This window comes from Mus caroli, chromosome 7 (assembly GCF_900094665.2).
Source record: "Mus caroli chromosome 7, CAROLI_EIJ_v1.1, whole genome shotgun sequence".
Classification (NCBI taxonomy): domain Eukaryota; kingdom Metazoa; phylum Chordata; class Mammalia; order Rodentia; family Muridae; genus Mus; species Mus caroli.
This window is the reverse complement of record NC_034576.1, coordinates 77,130,451-77,150,705: the sequence shown is the minus strand read 5'-3', so window position 1 is coordinate 77,150,705 and position 20,255 is coordinate 77,130,451. Positions and strand designations below refer to the sequence as shown.

General features: G+C 40.3%; 1 long non-coding RNA gene across 1 annotated transcript; it reads right to left on the bottom strand.

The window, feature by feature from the left end:
• Positions 1-1,814: 1,814 nt before the first annotated feature.
• Positions 1,815-13,617, bottom strand: LOC115031555. The gene is made up of 7 exons (XR_003837225.1): positions 13,486-13,617; positions 6,913-7,072; positions 3,852-4,779; positions 3,571-3,667; positions 3,005-3,190; positions 2,082-2,240; positions 1,815-1,887 (listed from the first exon to the last, which is right to left on the bottom strand). It is a non-coding gene; the product is annotated as an uncharacterized LOC115031555 (long non-coding RNA).
• Positions 13,618-20,255: the final 6,638 nt, after the last annotated feature.

Genomic DNA, 20,255 nt, shown 5'->3' with positions numbered 1-20,255 from the left:
TCTCACTTCTAGCATCACTAAACCATAATTAAAGCACTTAGGAAACAGTGTTGCCTCCAAGGGACAAACCTTCTGTGAAATGGGGTATCCCTGTGACATGTTCCTGCTTAAGTGTTTGGCCAGTGATGCAATAGCGTCTTGTCTATTTCTCAAGGACTGGGAAGAAATGTAAGACAATATAGACATTTTGTCATTGGAAGAGGTGTTTTCTGTTCTTTTCTCAAGAGCTGGAAAGCAACTTTACATCCACTCTGAGAACAGATGTCTTCTGAGATACCTCACTAAGTGTAATTGGAATCTAATCTAAAGAAAGCATCCCAGAGCCACTGCAGAGGCTTGCTGGGGCCTTGGAGGTCCCTTTTCTAGGCCAGCAGGGCCTCCAAGCAATTTCAGCTACACCCCCACGTTTTACTCAGATTCCTTCCTTTTTAGGCAGACTCATTCCTACAAGGCCAGAGAAAATAGTGATGAACACAATGCAAGCTGAGGGGTTCTGGAAAGGATACAGTGAGCCAGGCCTGCAGGAAAGTCCCTCCCTACACTCAGAGACCAGATTTCCCTTTAATCAAACTATTTCTAGACTGAAGTCTTCAGACTTGGCTTAAATCATCTAAGGCCAGGCACCTCCCAAAGATAAGTGTCTATGTGGGCCTCATCTTTTCTAGCACTTTGTGTGCTAATACTCTATCGGAACCATCCACACTGTTGTTATTAAGTGAGTTAGGTTTGTGGCTTCTCCTGATGAGAAAGAGGCTCACCTAATACAAGAGACATCCCCAGCTGAATCCGAATGATTCAGGAATTATCCCTATTCCTCCCATAGCTCACCAAATGACATACCCTTACTAAGTCCCTAGGAATCCACTGAGGAACAGAGGTCATGCAAGAGAATATAAAGGTCAACAGGTGGACCCAGGTCTGGACAAAGAATATTTTCTTTCTCCACCATCCTCACAGATCTCCCCTACAATCATTCTCTCTAATACTCCCAAAGCTCTCATTAAGTAGGAAATTCGTCAATGTGTGAGTAGTTGTAGTGAAAAATAAATTTATATTTTAAGAGTGTTGTAAATTATTGTCCACTAGTCTTCTAGGAGACTCGTTGAACTTGATTAATCTCCCTTGAACGTGAACAGTCCTCTGTGGGGATTGGACAGAGAATCCAGATTACATGGAAGGATATAACCCACGGCAATGGATGAATCTTCAGTCTTTAGGTATAAGAAAATTCCAGCCTCACTGTAGGAAGACTCCTGGAAAGTTTGCCATGAAGAAAATTTCTAGACTGGTAGCTATAGAGCCACCAACTAGAAAAATGATGTACCCAACAGTAAGTAAGTACTATGGCAATGCATGCTTGCAATCCCAGAAACATAGGGAAGACATCTTGCTTCAAAAAAAAAAAGAAAGAAAGAAAGAAAGAAAGAAAGAAAGAAAGAAAAGAAAAGAAAAGAAAAGAAAAGAAAAGAAAAGAAAAGAAAAGAAAAGAAAAAGACTAAAGAAGTTATTTAACCTCTCCACATAGCCAAATATCAATTTTCTTGGTTGTGAAACCTCACCCATAAGCATTGTCAAGAGTACCTTCATTAATTAATTCAAGTGTTGGGAAGATAAGTATACTATAAAATGCTGGCATTCATATGACAGCAATACAACGTGGGGCAGATACACAATCAGTATTGCCTCTAGAGGCTTGGTACACACGGGTAAAACAAAGGTGATAATAGAAAGATATGGGATGGGAAGATGGCTGCATGAGGACACCAGTTTTATTTCCCCCAGAACACACATGGAAGTTGGTTCCAATGGCATACCTCAGAAATGGGAGACAGAGACAGGGGAATCCCTGGGGCTTCTGGTCATCCAGTGCAGTCAAATCAGAAGGCTCTAGGATCAATGAGAGACCCTGTCTCAAAAAAGCTTAAGGTGGAAAGGGATTGTGAAAGACAGTAGACATTGACTTCTCACCTACCATTGCATGTATACATGTAGAAAAACAAACATACAGAAAGAGACAAAACAATTAAAAATTGAAAAGAAATGAAAATATAAAATAAATATGGTAATTCCTATATGCATACCTGTGGTAACTTGAGTTTTCCAAGGATTTCTAAGGAATCAGGAAAGACTTTTCTCTAAAAAGGCATTTGAAGTAGAACAGCAATGATGAATGCCTTTTTCACATAGTTGGTCTGTAAGGTCTTTTGGCCAAAGACACACAAAAGCCCAAAGGTGTCTCCCTGCACAAGATTTTAGAGAAATAAAATCCTTTACTTTAAGGTTGTTCATTGTTAGCAAAAAATCTGAAGTATGACTTTTTAATTATTAAAAATTCAAAACTTAGCTGAACAAGAACCAGATCATCTCTTTCCATTGTTCTGTCATATAGTGCCATATATATATATATATATATATATATATATATATATATATATATATATATATATATATTCTTATATATACATCCAACATTCTTACCCTTTAGCCATGGAGTTTGGCAGCAATGAATAAATGCCAAATATTCTCTGGAAATTTAAAACATAAGGTAAAAGATAGAGGAACTCTGAAACAAACCCTTAAGCTCAGTGTCATCAGTGTCTGATATGACATCAACCCCTAGAAGGTATTTTTAATTTTAAATACCCTGTTTGCTAGTCAAGAAAAAATAGAATGACCCTCTGTGCAATGTGATGTGTCTTTACTGTTATTTTTCAGACTTCATTTGAAAAACTAATAGATACATTAAAAGAAACAATTTAATCTGTTGAATTGGCTCATGAGATTATAGTAGTTGGCATGTCTCAAGACCTCTAATCAGAGGTGGCCGCCCAGGAGAGAATATGCCTTAAGTTGCCATCTGAAGCCAGGTGAGCTTTAAACCCTGGAAGAACAGAAGTTCTGATTCAAGGCTGAGTGGCAGGACGGCTGGTATCTCAGGTAAGGCTGGCATCGGAGGAAGGGCTTGTATCCAAATTCTAAGCAGTCAGAAAAGAGACCATCTTACCATTCTGGATTCTGTGTCTCCTTGGCCACACTTAGACCTCCCAAGAATTGGATGCGCTCCACTGGGGAGAACCGTCTGCTTTACTTGATTCACTTATTCACTCGAAAACATACAAAAGGTGTCCACAAACACCTGAGTATCCTGTAGCCAAGTCAGGTTTGGTATATAAACTTGCCATTGCATCTCCTGTGCTGATAAAATGTGTTGATAAGCAGAGATACCACGTATATAAGGTAGATGCTTTACCCCTAATACCTATGCTAGTTGGAATAGTGATGAAATATAGCAGAAGCAGAAGGAAGACAGTGGTTAATATAGATTATCAACTTGACAGTATAGGGCATAAACCCCTGGGCATGTCTAAGAAGGAACATGTAGTGTAGGTTAACTGAAGACCCCACTTGTGAGGGTGGCACCCTTCCTTGAGCTGAAGTCTTGGACTGACGTAGAAGGAGAAAGTGAGCTGAGTACTGCCATTCATCTCCTCTGGTTTAAACTGTAGACACAGTGTGACCAGCTGCCTCAGGCTCCTACTGCAACAACTCCTCTGCCACAGTAAACTGTACCTTGGAGCAGTGATCCGAGATAAGCCCCAACTTAATGAAGCCACTTTTGTCAGCTATTCTGTCAAATCATCAAGAGAAGCAATCCAAGTGATGGACTCTAGAGATAGGAAAGATTTCCTTAGAGTTCAGAAGTCCCAATGTGTACTTCATCAACTCTTTTTTTTTATTAGATATTTTCTTTATTTACATTTCAAATGTTATCCCCGTTCCTAGTTTCCCCTCGGAAATCCCCTATCCCCTCCCCATTCCCCTGCTCACCAACCATCAACTCTTAAACTTACCCCCGGTTCACTAACAGAATATAGCACAGCAGAAGTTTTTCATCTAAAGGGATCCAGATATTGGAAGGTTGTGACAAGAAGGGATGTAAATAAATAAAATCTATTTTATAAAGTTATATATACACATATGGCCCAAGTGTTCCAAACTCAAAAGGGAGAATCGAGAACTGTTCCCAGCAGACTTGACTTAGCAGAGTTTCCGAGGCAGCATGTGGCCGTTCATTATAAAACACACATCATTAAAATCCTCTTCCTGGATGGAGCAGACCTGTGCACCTTCCCACACAGCATGATCGAAGGCAGAACTTGGCATTCACACTGCTAACCTGCTAGGTATAAACAGCCAGTTCTCTCCATTCAGGGCCAGGGCGATCTTTTTCTTGGCCCACTGTAGGAGTTTTTACCTTGCATTCCATCATATTAATTGGTTAATTGCAAGTTTTCCACTGAGCTTCCCGCTGCTTGAAATCCCCAGGGAGCTTCACTTAGGAACAAAAAAGTAAAACTTTTACAAATATCTCTCACAAAGCCCTTTCCAGAAAATAGAAAGACCAGAAAATAGAAAAGACTTTTTCTTTCCCCTTAAAGTGTCCATTTGCCCACTTTTTTGTACCTTGGTGGCCTTAAGGATATAGAATCAATTTTTTATCACCTCCATGTCTGTTTTTGACCAGATGGTGAGATTCTGAGTCAGGAATCTGAGGCTCTCAGGTTTATGTGACACGGCTTGAGTCATCTCCTAATGTAGACTGGTCTATCTGAGCCAAACATTCAAGCCAGCTACAGATGTTATTTATGTTCAGACCAGTGAGTCCAAACCAGTCTTAGAGGGTCATGAAGAGGCTTGCCCATGGTTGCCATGTGGAGAAGGAAAACTCCCCAAAGCAGTCCGGCTCCCAGCTCTTGTATACATGACTTCCAAAACACACTGTGAAATGAAAGGGTCCATGATTAGCAATACTTTCTAGTTAATTGTTTATAAATCTAGCTTTCTCCCTTTACCCCTTGTGATCTTAATGTTAATTAAACTAGACTAATTAAATGAGAAAATGTCAATCCTCAGAACTAAGAAGGGGTTCATTTCTTACTCCCAATTTATATGGCCAACAGGTAAACAGAGTTCTCCTCAGGACCCAGTTGGGTTGATTCTAATGTCTGAGCCTTGGTCCTCCCAATATCATGGGGCAAGAGAGAGATGGAAAGTCTTATGCTTGGGTGTTTCAAAAACTCCAAGGCAGTAAAGATTACTTTCATTCATAGCCCACCCTTACCATGTAAAGGAAAGACACAGAGAAGCATGGGGCTACAGAATGGGTATCTGCAATAATGCAGGCAGGCACTGGAACCTCTTCTTTTCCCTTCATCCTAGACTCCTGACTGCCTACCTCTTTCCAACCATCCCCAGGGTTTAGAATTTCTTGGATGCTTTTGTACAACTGTTGCTATCAGTAATGCTGTTCACATCCTACATACACATGTAAGTGCATGCCTGCAGTCTCACTAGTAGTTGATAGGCATTGGGTAGAAACTAAAGCAAGCAGAATATGGAGTGTTCTGATACTTGGGAGTTGTTACAATGATTCTTTTGCACTGGTTGGTGTTGTTAATCTCTGGGGTCTGTCATTCACTATTGTGTTATTTGATGTATAAAAATACATCATAATAAATCCATGTTCAGTGCCACTGCTCTTGTATGTATTGTAATTTATGGATGGCAGTGATCCAGTCTAGTCTAGTCTAGTCTTAGTAAAAACATCTCACATCCCATTTCCACCACACCCCACCCCACCTTCACCCCCCGTGTGTGTGTGTGTGTGTGTGTGTGTGTGTGTGTGATGTCTGTCTCTGTATCTCTCTGTCTATAGGTATGTCTGTATAAGTACATATTGTGTTAATGGGAACTAGCAAGATCATTACTGTCTAAATATAAAAACAGGTAATTCAATCAACATTGTCTGGCTGAAAGATTTTACTATTTATTTATTTATTGAAATATAAATTAAATTTGTGTTTTAAATGACACATAAATAACAGGCAAAATAAAACATATGCAAATTAATGGTAACTCATATCACATTGTAATGCATATATGTGTGTGTGTGTGTGTGTGTGTGTGTGTAAAGAGAGAAAGAGAGAGAGAGAGAGAGAGAGAGAATAATACATTGCTACCTGCTGGAATAACCAATCACTTCTTTATGGTATAAATATTCAAATTTTCCCTTCTAGCATCTTACACATATTGCAATTTAGTATAACATGCTTTAAATTTTGTTTTTAATTATGTGCATGTGTGTATGGAGGTAGTATCTGTATAAACAAGCTCCGTCGGTTCCCCTTGGAGCTTGAGTTGCAGGCAGTTGTAAGCTGCCTGGCATTGTGTGGGAAACTAAGCTCCGATCCTCTGCAACATCAGAGCATTCTCTTAACTGCAGAGCCATCTTTTCTCCTCTGAAATGACATGGTGGCAATAGCAATCTAAAGACTTAAACATGTACATACACATTTTCTGGTATTTCCATGAAAAGTCAATTCCTAGGGATAAGTACTAAGTTGTGAAGTTGCAAAGCTATTCACTACAGCAGTATTTCTTACAGTATTGAAGTTTCTTAGGTTCCTAAGAACAGGGAATTTGTTAAACAAATCACTGCATATTATAGGACTCTATGAACCCAACAATCATAATTATATTATATAAATATATCCACTAACTGAAAAGCTCATGGGCAAAGTAGCCTGGCATACGCAGTAGAGAACAACAAAGTGACCCCATGTCAAACAAGGTGTACATACACATTTTCTGGTATTTCCATTAAAAAACATTTTCCAGGGATAAGCATGAAGTTGTGAAGGTGAATGTGGAAGACTGACATCTGTGGCTGTCCCCTTACCTCCACATAAGCACTGTGGGATGCACACCCCTCCAGACACACAAAGACACACACTCAAATCACAATATTTTAGTTAAAATATGCTAATTGTACTATGACCATTACTCATGTGGTAGGTATAAACAGAGATGATAGGAGTTATTTCATTGAACTGACACAAGGACCCTTCTTACCATCAGTCCATGCTCTATTGTTATGACTTATACTCGACAGACTCTCGTTTCCTTCGCTCATGGCATTGAGCCTCTGCATGTTGGGACAATCTGTCTTCTACCATGTCAGAATCAATGAGCATTGTTCATTGGTTGTAAAATGTTAGACATAATCATTGGCCTGGAAGAAACAATTATGCTTGGGCTAAGAATCTTTCAGCACATTTTACAATATATGATCTCCGAATATATAGAGCCTCCAAATCCAGGAACACAGAGCTACTTGAAAGTGTGTGTGTGTGTATGTGTGTGTGTGTTTGTGTGTGTGTGTTTGTGTTTGTGTGTTCGAGTGACAACTTCTGTTGGGCATGTTATTCTACATCATAATGAAAATAAGGAATGAACTATCTGGATCTACTATACTCTATGAAATATAAGGCATGAATGAAGTACACACTCATTCAGAGGGGTAGCTGGTTAGGAAGAGTTGACTGCAACAGAGGTCAATGCCAAAGGAGCCCTGAGATCCAAGCTACACACCACAGTGATGGGACTTGAGGGCAGCTTATGTATTAGCTCATATATCACTGGCCCAAATAGAAGATTTCTTTGTTTATAAATAAAATGCTCCTGCCAGACCTCAAAAATATACAATCTGGATTATTAAAAGAGCTTCACCTGATAAGGTTGGGTAACAAAATGCAGTATGACTGGAGCTGCAAACATGGTACCTTTGTTCTGACCCAGGGCCCCTTTCACAATAACTTTATGTTGCACATAATATTAGCAAATACATCATCAAATTTACTATGACTTTTTTCCCAGTGAATGGCTAATCACTGTTGACATAAGATTACCTGTTGATAAACCAGTGGCATGTGGCAATCATTTAGGGATCTGCACTGCACTCATGAGAAGAGATCTCACACCTGAGTGTGAGGACCACATTAGCTATTCTGGTGACTGCTAATAGCAGTCGCTGTGTTCAAGGACTCTCTTATTTTATTAGACCTGAATGGACTGAAGGAGAGGAAGGATGTTAACAATGGAAGGAAAGAATAGCATGGGGAAGCTTAGAGAAAACTGACTTAAGACCAAAGAATCCGGTGTCTCTGCTACTTGTTTGCTGTGGGACTTGAGTTCTTTAATTCTTGTCCCGGTCTCTTCCATTCTTGGTTCTCTTATGTAATTATTACAAGTTCCCTCAGCTACCACAGCAAACACTGTAAGATGGGCTACTTGAACAACAGAATTTGAATTTTCTGGAGATTCTTGAGCCTCGAAACCCAGAATTGGACATTGGAAAGTTTGGTTTCCTCTAAATCCTCTGTATGTGGCTTGCAGATGGTCACCCCCTCTCTCTCTGTCTCCTCTTATGTCCTTTAGTCTACTTACATCCATGATAATATGTATGTCCTAATTTCTACTTTATGAGAGAACACAAGTCAAAAAGGATTAGAAGCCAACCATAACAGCTTCATTTTTAAGTTGATAGCTGCTTTGAAAGCCCAACTCCAAATAGAGCTACATGGTGGCTTTGGGAGTTAGAAATTTAATAACATCAGCTTTCAAAGGGAAAACACAATTCAGCCTATAGCACAGAGTAAGTTTAAATATGCAATGAGATAACACATATGCAGTGTAGATTGCTAGTTGCTATGCTATATAATATATTGCTAGTTGGAAGGATGTGTATCATTGTTACAGACCTACACCAGAAGTAACTGGCTCAAGGAACCATCTTACAGGCTTCTTACATAATGTAGGGGGCGTGGAATGTGTCTTTAAACAAGATAATTATTTTTAAAACATTCTGGCCCCTTGGCACCCATCTTTTCATAAACATTCCCCCATTTCCTTTAGACCAATGACCTGTGTTCTCACTATGGAAGCTGGGGGATCCCTGCAAAGCCTTTCTCCTGGGTGTTTCTTTTTACTCATGTGGCACATGCTGCCTGGGTTGGCTACTGGGTTGTGTTTTCTTGGGACATCATTCATGCTTAGATGATGCATGGACAGAGAAGAAAAACATATGGGCTTTATTCATTCAAAGATTTCTAGCGGGACAATGTGCTATGATGCCCTGCTTCTAAGTGGAGTTTTTGTTTTGTTTTATCTAATTTCTGATTCTTTTTCTAATATGTTTTCCATAAATCCTATTTTGATTCAAATGTCCAGAGTTTTTGTCGGTTGCTCATCATTGTAAAATGAAAAACTAGGGAGGAGGAGTCTGAGAGGACAGACATGAAGAAGCTTGCAGGAGACAAGAAAGATGGATGAGGAGTGACAGAAAGAGTGAAAGGATGGAGAGGTGGAATGATTGGATAGGGAAGGGGAGGGAGGAAGGATGGATGGATAGACTGAGTGAGTGAGGGAGGTCATGTCCACTACCAGAGAAAAGAATGTGGCCACCATGTAGTGATTAACTACATAAGGAGTTTTGGCCAGTGAGATCTTTCTGTTCGTGGAAAGCTACCATATCTACCCAGGTCTTTTGACACATATGGCTTTCACTCCCTCAGGCAGGTTATGAAACCTTATACAAAGCTGAAATTTGAATCCTATAACCTACACCCCTAGGGACAACTCAAAATAGATCATCTGACAGCTTTGCAAACATCCTAACGCTCACCAAGAGAGACAAGGCAGGGATACCCTTAGGAACCATTTTGGAGCACTGTTCCACAGGGTCATTCTGTTCCAGATTTCAGTGTAGATACAAAAATTCAAATTTTCCAAGAATTGATCATTGATAATGTAATTAAAATGCATTCCCAAACTACAAAAACTGATGGAAAATCTGAATAAACCCTCTAGCTTCACTTTCTTTTAACTTGCTTAAACATCACCGACTTGGGGGGGTCAATGAGCTGAGAAATGTATTAGTGTCCCCCTGCCTTGGCTGTGCCTGTACATCAAGCCTATCAGATGTGTGCATCTGAGTTGCCTCCATTATATTTCAAGGGCTTGGCATCTCCTTTTGTTGAAAAACACTGACTTGCCACTGCAACCTGTACAAGTATACAGTTATTGCCTTTTGAGAACAGCAGACTTAAAAAGTCCTCTCTCATCTTACAGTAATTCCACCATCCTCTGAACATATGTGCTATAAAGAACAATAGTGTCTGGTTATAGCCAGTACAGACCATAAAGCACTCTGCTTCCAATCACCTTTTGCCAAGTCAGAAACATCTTGCCACTTTACCTCATAAATTTCTTCAAGCCTATCTATCCATGGGGCCAAATTTAATATTTGCATCTCCTATCTTTTCATACTTGGCCACCTTATTCATAAACTCTTTTTTCCCCTGAAAAATGCTTCAGTATAGGAATGCTATATGGTCAGCGAAATGAACCTAGCTCAGTGATTAGGATAATGTGGGAAGCAGGATTTCAAAGTCTTCCTAAGAAAACAACAAGGTAGAATCTGATCTGGATCCAAACTTGGGTTCCGCATTTCATGTTTTGCTCTGTTTTGTTTGGGCATGATGACTTGTTTTAACTCTAAACTTGACACAGCCTAGATTCACCAAAAAAAGAGTCTCAATGAGCAATTGGGTTGGCCTGTGGCATACTGGAGAAGGGGTATCTTAATCAATATGGGAAGATCTAGTCCACTATTGGTAGCACCATTCACTAGGAAGGGGGCCCTGAAATATTTCATAGTGGGCACAAGCAATCAAGCAGGCAAGTGAATGTACATGCATTAATTTCTTCCTGTTCTTTACTATGGATGTGGTGTGAAAAGTTGCTTTAAGTGCCTTGATTACCCACAATGATGGACTGTAACATGGAATTGTGAACTAAGTTAACCTTTGCCAGAGTGTTTTATTATAGAAACAAAAGTGACACTGGATCACAGAGTGTCAGGTAGACCAGCTTGGCTTTTAACCTTGCTATGTAATCAAGAATGGCTTTCAACTCCTGATCCCCCTGCCTCCACTTCTCAGGAGCTAGGATGACAGGGGCTATAACCATACCTACCTAGTCCATGAACTTTTCCTTTAATTGTAGGGATGAAAATTGAACCCTGGGCTTCATGCATATTAAGTTGCATTTTTCTTGACTGTGTGGTTTTGTGCAACTTAGTTGCTATCTTTGAGCCTTGCGACTTAAGTGGCTGGTGTGAAAGTTGTACTAACTAGCACCTGTATAGTGTCTGGAGACATGTCAGTAGCTGTTAGTCACTTTGGTTCTCTTTTGCCTGGACCTCTTCTAATGCTCTCAGCTGCTCTGACTGCCCAGCTCTGACTACAGCAACCAGCTGAGCATGGGCTTGAATTTTATTCAGGTGCCTGCCTTCCTCCTTCTATTTCTCCTTCCTCCTTCCTACTTCTGCCATCTTATCAGCTCCTATAATAGACACATCTTGCTATCCATCAGTATGAAACCCTAATGTGCGGGAGAATTACCACCACTGAGTAAATCTGTAACCAATGCATGGCAAAACTCCAGATAAGTTTGTTTCCTCTTCCTGTCTTCTGCTGTCCTGAGATACAGTAACATAGCTGCTTGGAGCTCCTGTGCTTCAAACCTATGTCCCTGAACCCCTCAGAATTCAGTACACAGTGGAGATTGTTGGTTAATTATGCTTAATATACTATTCTATCAGTGACTATACTTCTATATCTTACTCTTCAGGCTTCTCTATACCTACTGACAATACATAAGCTCTTCTTCACACTGTTCTAGGAAACCCAGATATAAAAATGATTTAAATGACAAATTTAATGTTTTTAACAATTAAAATATAAAGCCTTAGTGGGCCATTGCTTTGTGGACATGGTTAAAAATCTGTATCAAAATTGTAAGTCTATTCCATTAAAACTACACTATAAAGTTATCTCTGTTAATGCTTGTAGAAATGGCTGGAAAGCCAGTATCCTTTGCTTATTCCAGACCTGTTCTTCTTTGCCTAAGAAAAAAGAGATTATTAACATGGAAAAGGGGAGCAACTTTTTTTTCATCAATTATCATGGCTTGTTCCTATCGCCTCTCCCTTCTCCCTTCCATTTGTTTTTTTTTTTTTTCAGGTGTCTGCTTTCTGCAGATGATTGATGATGATGATGATGATGATGATGATGATGGTGGTGGTGACGATGACCACAGAAAGTATGCCAGGTGTCAGACACCTTCTTATATCCATACCTGGCTACTTCATGTAACCCTCATTGCACCACAGTGAAGTTTGTACTGTAATGTATCTCTATATTATAGATAAGAAACAGAAGACATGTGACCTACCTACATAGATACTTTGTCTTTCTGAGCTCTCCTATGCAGGCAATGTGGCTTCAAAGTCTGGGTGCTTCACCCCCATATTACCCTGTCTCAAACCCCACCCTCCATTCTTGCTACTCAAACAATACTTCCACTGGCAAGAACATGTAACTTGTTATTAATGCAGCCTCCCCCCACCCCTAGCCACTAGCTTCTGCCTGCCCCTCCATCTCTTCTTTGGGGTCAAAACATCTCCACTTTTTCTCTCATATTCTCCATGGTTTCCTTTTTTGACTATCGTGCACTATCACCCCATGTTCCATGTGTACCATTGCGAGACCATTCCTGAAAGAACTCGTAAGCCATATTTAAGTAAATATAGACAGAGTTTATGCTAGACTTCCTCTATGTTGACTGGATGAGACCTGTCACCTAAGCTGTGATTTCAATGTGTCTAGTCCCTGTTGAAGGTTGAATTGCATCACTCTCCCACCTACGCTGAAATCCTAGTTCCCAGTAGCTCAGAATGGGAACTCGCTTGTAAACAAGGGCATTGCAAATGCATTTTGTTAGGATAAAGTCATTAAGGATGGTCTCTAGCCCAAAGTGAGTAGTGTTCTCATAAAAGGGAGGAAATTGGGAAATGACTTGATAGTGAGGGCAGACACCATGGAAACAGGTCTCCCAGTCAGTGAACACTAGATAATTCCTGTACTACATGAGAAGCTAAGGAAGAGACTCATAGCATGGAGAACTAACCATCTCCACTGGAGTCTTAACCTCAGGCCCTTTGCCTCCACAACCGTGATGCAGTAAACTACTGTCCAAATGACTCAGTTTGTCAAGTTTTCTCATAATAGCCCTAGCAAATGAAAGTGCCACTCGAGATATTTTCTAGAAGGGAGCAAAAATATATCTCAGTGGGTAATGTGCTTGCTGTGAGCTCAGATCTCCATCACTCACATACAAACCTGGGCATGGTAGCATGTGCCTGTAACTCTAGCACAAGGCATGGTGTGGGAATATGGAGAAAGACAGGTCCTGGAGTCACTGCTAACACTATCTAACTGATCAGCAAGTAGGGTTTAGTGAAAGATTGTCACAAAAACAAGGTGGACAATGATAGAGAAAGATACGTGACATTAACCTCTGGAATCTGTATGAGTATGCATGGGCACTGGAGCACACATATATGTATATGGAAAGATATATCACATACAAAAATCACATCAGTTAATGCATAAATAAAAAATGTTTTTATACTAGTTGCATCTTTGTTATTGTATACTGTGTTATTTTTATGCTCAATAGTGTAAAATTAATCACATTTTTTACACTTACTTCCCAAAATACTTCACAAATATTTACACACACCTGTATTTAATTTTGGTTCCAAATCTTGCTCATCGAAATCATCTAGAATCTTGATTCTGTCAAAATTTGCATCCCTGTGACAGTTTCCGCGTTCTACGAACTAAACATTTAGTGCTTCCAGGGTAGAGGCTACCTCCTCTGGCTCCTGGGAATCAGAAAGTGAATGAATTAATGGTGCTTAAGTACCTTGACCTCCCAGAAAGATATGGAGTCTGAATGAATAGTGATAGTTTGATTACTGATATCACTAACATGCTTTGTGAATGGCAGATCACCCACAGGCAAACCAAAGTCAGTAAGATGGAAAATCATTTCTCTTCTTGTTAAAATGACTCACTGGTAATGTGATAAAAGATTCATATCTCCACTACAGTTTTAGAAAATCCATCAGGAGTTTCTGAAAAATAATCAATGAATCAATGATTTAATTCATGTTTCCACAGATCTGCCTCTGCCTCTATCTCTATTGCCTATCTGTGTACATACCCACTTAGCTTCTTCTTGGTCTACCTACCTATCTATCCAGGTAACTAGCTAACTCAGAGAACAACTGGCTAAAAGTCAGAGAAAACTCTGGGTGGGATTTTGCCTGTTTTGTGTTTGTTGATCCAGTGACTGGCCCAAAGCTCTCTGTTTTAGGATGACAATTTTCATACATCATCAACATTTTCAATATGAATAAACATTGTTCCTTGACACTGTAGCATGACAGACAAAGCTTGAACTTCATTTTTTTCTCTCCTTCCTGTGGCCCAGTGGCCACGGAGACCTGCTGGCATGCCATCTCACATATTAGTTATCATTATCCCCTGACTGATCTCATTGTCTTTCTAGACACTGGGAAATAAAGGGTCTGAGGTGACCAAGCTCTGAGGAATCCTTCCAGCCAGACATCTATTGATCCTTTACTCAAGGTGGGGCTGTTTGGTGTTGGAATTTTTATGTAGATCTTTGTCTTTAAGATAGTGATTCTCTTTTTAAGAGCTGTTTTAGGCAAGAGTTGATAGAGGCAGGAATAGAACAGATTCAGTAATTCTATTTCTTCTTCAAAACCTTTCTCAATGTTTGTAAGTGAAAGGTGTCAGGGACGTCACTTTCTAGAGTATGGATTTTGCTGAATAGCCAGAATAAATCATTTATAACTTGGGAAGAGATTTCTATCAAATCTGTCTGAAGCCTCATGCAGATAGAGATTCAGTATGGATGCAGCATTAATACTCATCTATAAATAACTCATGGCTATTATTTCTACAGATGTCTGAAACAATGCATGTCAGGAAAAGGCATTTGAAAAATCAGGAGCTTCCCCTAAACCCAAGACTACATTCTGTGACCCATCGAGTTAGTTCCAGGCATCCCTGGAGGCCACCAAAGGCAGCCACAGCCCTGGTGGAATGGGGAAATAAACAGTTGTTACAGAGAAGCCCAGGGGCTGGGAATGAGCAGCAAGCTAGGAGATCCCATGAGCATAGAAATTAGTGTTGGAAAAGTATAATATTGAACTTTTGTCTGATTGCTAAAATGTATCCCCTGGGTTGCTTTTGAGGAAATCACTATGGATGGATTCACGGGACATAGGCTATATGTAGTCTCTCTGGAACTTCACAGTACAGGGAAGTCCTAACTTGAGTTTCTTTGCTTAGGTCTACTAGATGCATTCTAAGGGACAAAGTGAACCAACATTGGTTAAATATTTACCACTTTCCAAACACTAAGAAAAAATTGATTAAATCTCAAAAGAATCCATTGAAATACTAGCTCATTTGAGATATGAGAAAAATGACCCCTGCAGAGAGGTATATATCTAACTCACCCAGGACAGAAAAGGCATAGATGAATTATATTCTCATAGCACTTTTGGTCTACCATGTAGAAAGTAATACCATGTAATGTCACTGGAATTCTATATTTAAAAATGTAAGTAAACATTAGCCATAAAGTACAGGATATCCAGGCTATAATCCACAGACCCCAAAGGAGCTAAGTAACAAGGAAAGCCCAAGAAAGGATGCTTGAATTCACTCCGAAGAAATAAAATAGGCATTGGGAGTGGATGAAAGAGGGAATTGGGGTAGTGGAATGAATAGAAATGGGGGGCAATCAGGTGTGGGGAGAGTAGGGTGGAGGGAGGCCTGGGAGAGAAAACAGAAATTGGTGGAGGGGGCATCTCTGAGATAAGCCAGAGACCTTGGAAAAGGGAGACTCCTCGCAGTTTGTGGAGGTGACCCTAGCTGAGGCTCTTAGCAGCTGGGGATATGGAGCCTGAAGTGGCCATCTCCTGAAGCCAGGCAGGACTTCCATTGTAAGGAGGGAGAGACCAACCTACTACAAAACCTTTGACTTTTGACAGCCTATAAGATGTGCGGGGATAAAGATGAAGCAGAGATTGGAAGAATGGCTAATTAATGACTGGTCCAACTTGAGACCTACCCCATGTGAGGGAGCCAACTCCTGACACTATTATTGACACTATGTTATGCTTGCAGACAGGAGCCTAGCATAACTGTCTCCTGAGAGGCTTCATCCAGTAGCGGATGGAAACAGAGGCAGAGATCCACAGCCAAACATCAGGCAGAGCTTTGGGAATCCTGTGGATGAGTGGGGAATAGGATTATGTGAGCTGCACTGTTCAAGAACACCACAAGAAGACCCACAGAGTCAACTAACCTGGGCCCATGAGAGCTCACACAGATTGAACCACCAACCAGAGTATGCAAGGGATAGACTTAGGCTCCCTACACATTTGTAGCAAATATGCATCTTGGTTTTCATGTGGGTCCCCTAACACTTAGAGCGGGGCTGTCTTTGACTCTGTTGCCTGTCTTTGGATCCCTTTCTCCTATCTGGGCTGCCTTGTCTGGCCTCAGTGGGAGAGGATGTACTTATTCCTGCTGCCTCTTGAAGTGTCAGGGTCATTTGGTACCTAGGGGTCCACCTCCTCTCAGAGGAGAAGGGGAGGTAGCACGGGGAAGGGGATGTGAGGATGGAACTGGGAGGAAAGGAGGCAGGGGGTAGTGATCAGGATGTAAAGTGAATAAAAATAAATAAAAAGGTTACCTATAAAATGCTACCAATAATAACAAAATATTAATACATCTATAAACATCATTGCTGTAGAAAAAATCTCTACAAATCTCTGGAGTACTGGACTCTTTGTTCAGTAATCAAGTTTACATCCTATTTCAACTCAGTAAGCTCTTCTGCAGCACTTGCTCCAGAAAAGATCAACATATGTTTGTCCAGAAAAAGCCACAGCTCCATAGACTTGCTTTAGTAGTCAATGGGCCTTTCAGAATTACAGAGAAAGTGGTGTGTGTGTGTGTGTGTGTGTGTGTGTGTGTGTGTGTGTAGCTTTTATTTCATTTGCAGACATTTCCTAAATTTACGGCCTGGGCTTAGCAATGTATCTTGAAGTCCCAGGCATAGGAGGCTGAAGAAGGAGGACTGCCGTGAGTGTGAGGCCAGTTTTCATAATGAGTTCCAAGCAAATCTGAGCTCCAGAATCAGGGTCTGTATAGACAAAACACAACACAAAAATAAGTAAATGGAATTTGAGGCATAATGTAATAGATTTGCTGAACTATTACTGTGAGTCTCCAGTTACTTCAGACAACTTAAGGATGGACCATATGAGCAAGCAAGGAGGCAGTTGCTTAAAATGATATAATGAATCCTTAGGAGGAAATCAGGAGAAATACACTGTGCAGAGTGAGGGGACAGTCTCCACACACTTAGTATGATGTGCTTCATCCCCACCTCCTTCCACCAGTCCTGAGTGCCCATTGGGAAAGACCCCAGCTCCCAGGACACATCCAGAACACAGGGTCAACTAAGCATCCTGAACTGCAAGGATTGAACGCACGTACTACCACACTCAGGCAGTACTGCTTTGAAAGGCACTAAATCCATATGTAACAATCTGGAAGCAGGCATCCTCTGCTGCTCAGCAATGCTTCATTTCCATATGGCTTTTGCCTATAAGCACAAGCCATATGGAAATGGCTTGTATCAGGAGTCCTGGGCATAAAAAGGAAGATAAGAGCTGATGGAAATGCTCAGACCCTGGAGTAGAACTGGAAATTGTTATAATTTTATATTATTTAATCTATTTACTCATTCTTGTTTGTTACTTATTTGTATTGAGACAGGTTCTCTCTATGTAGCCTAGGCTGTCCTCAAATCCATGATTTACCTGCCTCAACATCCTGAGTTGGAAGGACTGAGCATATGCACTGCCACATTCAGCTAGTACTGCTTTGAAAGGGACTAAGCCAATGTGTAATCATCTCGAAGCGTGTATCTTCTGCTGTTCAGCAGTGCTTCATTTCCATAGTAATGTTTTTTGCCTGTAAACATGAGTAGCCAGGCAGCAGAATTCCATTATCATATTGTGTGGAGTGACAGAAATAAAGCAAAAGCAAAAGATATATATATGTCAATGGAAGGCAGAGTTTTATTTAAAAGGTTGCACAGGATCAAAAGTGAAGAGCAGCTGAAATGAATGAAATAGGCTTATGACATAGATTGTGTCCATTGCTGTGACAAACACTGTAAATAAAAGCTGCCGAGGAGAAAACAACGTCACAGTCTGTCATCAAGGGAAACCAGGGTGGGAGCTCAAGTATGACCCTGGGGTCAGTCACTGAATCAGAAACCATGGAGGAATCCTATGCCCTGCTTTGCTCTCTGACTTGCTCAGCCGTCTTCCTTATACAGCTCAGGCCTAGATGCTTTGGATTGGCACTATCCACAGTGAGCAGGGCACTCTTACAACAATCATGATTTAACAAGTGCCCCACAGACATGCGCACAGACTTATCTGATGACAGCAATTCCTCAATTAGTTTCCCCTCCCCTGGTGACTCAAGATTATGTTCAGTTGACAGAAAAATAACCAGAATAGACTATATATTCAAACATGTAAAATCTCAATGCTAGTGTTTAACCACTTTTTTAAAAATAAAAATGAAGAGCTAAGGAGATGATCCAGTTAGTTAGGTGCCTACACTTAAGGCACAAGAAACTAAATTCATATCCCCAGAACCAATGTTAAAAAGTCAGGCACAGTGACTCATATCTGTAGTAACCCCAGAGTTCTGAGGCACAGACAGGAGGACCCCTAAGGCTCGTCAGCCAGTTCTTGCCAAATGAATGGACTTCAGATTCACTGGAGGGCTCTGTGTCCAGGAGAGAAGGTTGGTCTCCAAGCCCATATGCATGCATGTGCACACACATCCATGATAACAAGTACATTCAACATGCAACATACATACAGACACAACATGCAACATGAAACATACATACAGACACAATTTAAAAATAAAAGTAAAAAGAAATCAGGACCAGTGGGGTGGCTTAGCAGGAAAGGTCACTTGCCTCTCAGTCTGACTGCAACCTCCATTCAATTCCATGGATTCACATGCTAGAAGAAGAGCACCAACTCCCAGAAGCTGTTTTCTGACCGCCACGTGCACACTGTGGCACGAACACGACACACACTAGTAGAAGCAATACAATTATAAAAACACATTTTAAAAATTACAAAAACAGATCGCAAAAGTCTTACAGAATTTTATATCCTTAGTCTGAAGTTTAAATTAATACATGTAAACTGTTATACATGGTTTACACACACACACACATATATATTTACCATAGGTTGTGCTAATACATGCTAGCATGTATATTTTTACCATACATATATGCATATTACCTATATGCATATATAGGTGTGTGTTTACCATTCTAGAGGTGGTCAGACCTGGGAGAATGAGGCAGACTAAAGTCTCATTGAATAGCCAGCTTAAGTCAAGGCATCAGACAATTTATACTCTGAGGGTCAAGATGAGTCACAGGAGTAACATGTACAGTCACAACATGGCAGAAACATGTTTTTTCAGAGAGTCAAACAAATATCAACAGCTAGATGGAATGTATAATGTGAAGTAAACTCATCCATATCTGTTACGAGTGGGAGGAGCATGAAAGCCACAATCCAAAAACATGGATGTTCCATGGTTTTGAAGAAACTGAGGTCACAGAGCTCTTGTCTTGTTTTCTTGGAGATTTCTCATAAGCACTTAGAATTCTCACAGGACTTCATTCTTGAAGTGCGTTCCAACACATATGTATTTGCATATATACATATGCGTATATGGAAAAAATATAAAAGTCTACGTGGAAATGGTACCCACAGCACCAAGGTTGTGGTTTGGGGATTAGGAGTGGAGGAGAATCGGAAGGGACCTTAGATCTGTTTCAAATAGCTCTTCAGCTTTATCTAAAATGTTTTACTTATAAACACCCTCTCCCATGATTAGTCCCTTCATTGGCTATCTAATGCAAAATAGTCATCCTTTAGCCCATGTAGGGAATGGACAAATAACAGAAAAAGATCAAGAAGTTCATATGTATTGGTTTCTGCATAGATACAACACATGCCCATGTATATGTATTAACAACGATCAGGGAAGAAGAGGCTATTGATTTGAGAGTGTAGGGGTGTGCATGAAAGGAATTGACAGGAGAAGACCTGGGGGAAGCTGGAAGGAGGATGGGGTAATGTGATGTAATTATATTTCAATTAAAATCTATAAAAGTTTAAAATGTAAAAATATGTGAAGCCAATTTCAAAAAGGCAACGTTTCACAAAGGTGGGTGGTAAATACCAGGCTTTCGTAGTTATTGCTACTATTATTTACTCTTATCTTTGTACCCATGATGCTTTATAGTAAAACTAAAATGTAAAAATTATGTAGTCTTTTGTATTT